The sequence below is a fragment of the Protobothrops mucrosquamatus genome, unplaced genomic scaffold, assembly GCF_001527695.2.
Source record: "Protobothrops mucrosquamatus isolate PMUCROS unplaced genomic scaffold, P.Mucros_1.0 scaffold327, whole genome shotgun sequence".
NCBI lineage: Eukaryota > Metazoa > Chordata > Lepidosauria > Squamata > Viperidae > Protobothrops > Protobothrops mucrosquamatus.
In genome coordinates this window covers 1,065,510-1,070,140 of record NW_015386666.1, presented here as the reverse complement: position 1 = coordinate 1,070,140, position 4,631 = coordinate 1,065,510, and positions in this window count along the sequence as shown.

The window sequence follows — 4,631 nt, the reverse complement described above, 5'->3', positions numbered from 1 at the left end:
TTATTATTATTATTACTTCCAGGTGCATTCATTTAAAATAAACATCATTGCAAACCAAAACTGCACTAAGGTAGTATAAGTAAATCATCAGTCTTGACATTCAAACAATATCAGCATTTCCATTTTTCTATTTCAGTACATGTTTTTCATTTTCTTTGCCTGACTCTTTTAAGATGAAGTTCTTGATTTTATTCCTTTATTGTAATTATGAAAGATCTGAAGCAAGGTTATCAAGCAGAAGTCAGCTGGAAAAATAATCTTCTTGAATGGATGAATGGGTAAAAGATATCTAATATATTCTAAAAGAGTTAATTAAAATTCTTATAAGCAACAATGTGGCCTTCACTGGAGAAACACAATCAGTCTTAGTTACTGTATTATCAGAAAACATTATCTTCTATATTATATCCACCTCAGTTCCTTCACGGTTAAGTATAAAATTAAAACAGAAACTAAAAATATTATACTTTGATATAACTGAATTTGTTGCAAGAACTAATCATAATATACTGGGCTTTGCTGATGTACTCATTTTTCTTTTGGCAAGGATTCCTCAAGTGGTATTAGTGGAATTTGTTGCCTGCTATAGAGTTATTTTAAGAAGGAGAAATTCCTGTGTGTAATGTATCATTACCTAGGCCTAACGCCTTCCTACTTTGATTTACACAGGATGAGTTGTAAAGAGCTAATTTAGCATGCCCAATGGGATTTAGACTTTTTTTTTCTTTCAACAACAGAAAAATTCTTGCTATTTAGAATACAAGGGGGAGAATATTGTTTGAAAAACATGTCTCTTGATTGCACAGTGTTGGATTCATTCCCACTGCCAGGAGTGCCAGCACTTCGTTATAACTGTTTGCCCAGAATGAGGATCCCACTGTTTGCATGTTGTGTGACCAGAGCAATTGTTTTCATGAAAGCTAATCTTCCATTGATTGGCTTTTCTACAATGAACATCTCTGAATAAGCCTGGCTGTACTCTTCCATTGCCACCTGTTCTCTTGCATATTTTTCCCTGTTCTGCTAAGTTGTTTCTACTGACTTTGTTAACAGAATAACAGAATTAGAAGGGATCTTGGAGATCTTTTAGTCCAATCCCCTGCTCATGCAGGAGACCCTATAACATTTCAGATAAGTGTTTGTCCAATCTCTTCTTTAAAATCTCCAGTGATGGAGTACCCACAACTGATACTGATAAAAGTATTGTTTTCAGTTAGCTGTGTAGCAATGTCTAACGAACAGCAGCTTCTCCCAGGCGGACTGTGACAAATTCCCAAAGGTGCTTTTTCAAAAGGCAACTGGACTTTGTTTTTCTTTGAAGACATTTCACTTCTCATCCAAGAAGCTTCTTCGGTTCTGACCCTGAAGAACTGAAGAAGCTACTTGGATGAGAAGCAAAATGTCTTCAAGGAAAAACAAAGTCCATCTGCCTTTTGAAAAAAGCACCTTTGGGATAATTATGACCTTGATGACTGAGAATCTCCATTGACACTGTGATGGAATGTAGTAAGATGGATTCCCAGAAAGGAAGGGGTGCATCCCAGAGGAATAAGAAATAACTCAGTACACATATTTTGTAAGAGAGAAAGAGGGTGAAGACAGTCTCTTCCTCATAGCTCTGAGTATATGGTAGATGCACCTAGTTGAGTGCTTAATCTGCAAGATTCTGTCAATGGATATGAAACAATAAAGAATCAGATTGCAAGAATCATCATTCTTGGTTTTTGGATGTGACAAGGAACTCCTTAGATAAATTAACATTGGTTGGGGTAGATGGTCCATCAAATAGCTTTGTACCAAGTAATATAAGATTTTGTGCCAAGTTATATATAAGTAGGTATAATGTGATCATAGCAATTAGATCCAGCCAACAAACAGGTCCCTACATTTTGCACCAGATAAATTTCTGAGTGATCTTCAGAGGCAGTCCCATTGGAGTACATTGAAGTAGTCTCTGTGATGATAGTCCCATACATGTTGCCACTCATAACTATATAACACTAATACAAATCAGGATCTCTGTTACATGAGTAAAAACTTCTGTTACATAGAGAAGCAGTTTACTTTAGTGTATACTTCTGTGTGTGTGTGTGTGTGTGTAGAGAGAGAGAGAGAGAGAGATTTTAATACTTAAAATGTATATCTATAAAGAATGTATCACTTAGAGAACATAAATAACATTAATTACTAATTGTACTCATCAAAGGAAGAATTTAAAGTAGCATTCAAGAAAATAGCAGGAGGGAGGCAGGGAGGGAGGCAGGGAGGGAGGAAGGAAGGAAGGAAGGAAGGAAGGAAGGAAGGAAGGAAGGAAGGAAGGAAGGAAGGAAGGAAGGAAGGAAAGAAAGAAAATATTTAGGTTTCTCTGAAACAGGTGTGATTTTTTTCATAAAGCAGAAATGTACCTAATTGATACAATTACGGTACTTCTAAATAATGAATTGCCATAGCAACTCTGTCTTCAACAGTATTTTTCATTACTATAGAGACATTTAGATTAAAATAATGTATTTCCCTTGAACATTATCCTTTTCCTAAAATTAGTATATGGTTTTATGAGTAATAAGATACCATTTTATCTGTGTTAGCTTCATTCATGTCTACAATACTAGAGAAATTTGTTTTGTTCACATTTTATATGAGATTTGGAACATTATGTAAATTGAAACTTTATTATAGAGCTTTGAAAGTTCCACTGCTCCAAATGTCATAATGCATTTGTGTATCAAAAATGTTAATCACCAAATAGGGCCATAGATATTACCCTCCATCTCTTAACAAATAGTGTTTAATATAACACTATTTTAATAACAAGAAGATGTAATCTAATCTACATTTACTGTAGGTACTCAGGCTACGAGCAATATTTTTTGCTAATGGTAATGAGTAATGACAGTGTTTGTCATTTAAGCACCGCTTAGGCATAAGTTGTATGGTTTTCATAAGTATTTTATAAGTTGAATAACAGCCCGATGCTACCTCAAGCACTTTCATCGTATTCCATACAAGTTAGGATCTCTAATGCAGAAATTCTCTTTCAAGGTAACAATGTGCAAAAGTATAGGCCCACTCCTTTTCTAGGTTTTGTCTGATATTGATGCAAAGATGAGTATGTATCTAAGTGCATATGCTCATTTGTAAATATATATATATATAAAACAAAAACATTGCAGAAAATTCATATATTGGGCAATGTGTTTATAAAATGTATAGAACAGGTGCACACAAAAGTGCCTAGACATTTTTTCAAAAGCTCAGACTGATATAAAAAAATAAAATAAAATGAACAGAAGCTGCAGCAGAAAAGATGAAAAAATAAGTGAAACAAACATAACTTTAATATTTATCTTGATTCAACCCCAACTGACATGTATGCTTTTCTTTTATAAATCCCATTTCATGGAATAGTTACCATCAAAGCTTAGGCTTGCCCCAGACCTATTACTCTCACAGAGACAGGTTGAAATGAGTTCTTCTAGAGGAACTTTTAAGTTACTGTTCTCAGAAAAGTGTCTTAGGAATTGTTCATATGTTCCAGTTTTTAAACAATCTTGAGTACTCTTTATAATTATATTTATTACTTAATTGTGGGATTATTTTATGGATATTTTATGTATCATAAACTGCCAAATGTTGCATGATTGTGGAGAGTGAGACATCTAATTAAAACCTACAAACACATACACACACACCTTAAACATATGTTCACAAAACTTGAGGAGAGATAGACAGAATTAAGCCACCTGAGGTTCCAAGGACTCAGGCATCTCAGAGATCCACATTTGTATCCTCTGGATTAATGAGGGCGACATAATTTCCCATGTTGAGGTTATGTATTGGGATACTACAAAACTGTTCAAAGGTGCTCTGAATTTGCTCTCATTGTTTCATCTGGATTGCTTTACCGGATCAAGGAAAGACACCTGGTTTTATGCCGTGTTGATGAACATGAACATTGCTACCACCAGCATCACATGTCCATCATCAGCATCTGCAGGAATGATCAAAATCTGCAGGCTGGGACTCATGTTGCCATAATTCAATTCTTGTTGGTTATGTATGTGAATAAACAAATGGGGTAGGGACTAGATTATAATCCTATCTTGCAGATTTTTGTCTAACCCACCAACAATTCTGGGCTCCCACTGTCTGCAATCCACCTGGAAAGCAAGAAAGAATCTCAGCAGCTTAAACTTCAGCAATTGTCATTTGACCATTTAAGGAACTACACAGAAGGGTGGGGAAAAAACACAACTCAATTGTGACTTGAGGAATTTCTATTTCCAACCTACTTAATCTTTGGTTAGATGGACTCAGGCAAATATAAGTTTGGAACGTAGACATCTGGAGAGCCAGAGGGACTGGTTTGGACAAAACTCAGCAGCACTTTTTCGTGCAGCTGCTGATAAAAACAGGATCGCCAACATGATCACCAACATCCGATAACGGATATGGCAGAAGAAGAAGAAGAAGAAGAAGAAGAAGAAGAAGAAGAAGAAGAAGAAGAAGAAGAAGAAGAAGAAGAAGAAGAAGAAGAAGAAGAAGAAGAAGAAGAAGAAGAAGAAGAAGAAGAAGAAGAAGAAGAAGAAGAAGAAGAAGAAGAAGAAGAAGAAGAAGAAGAAGAAGAAGAA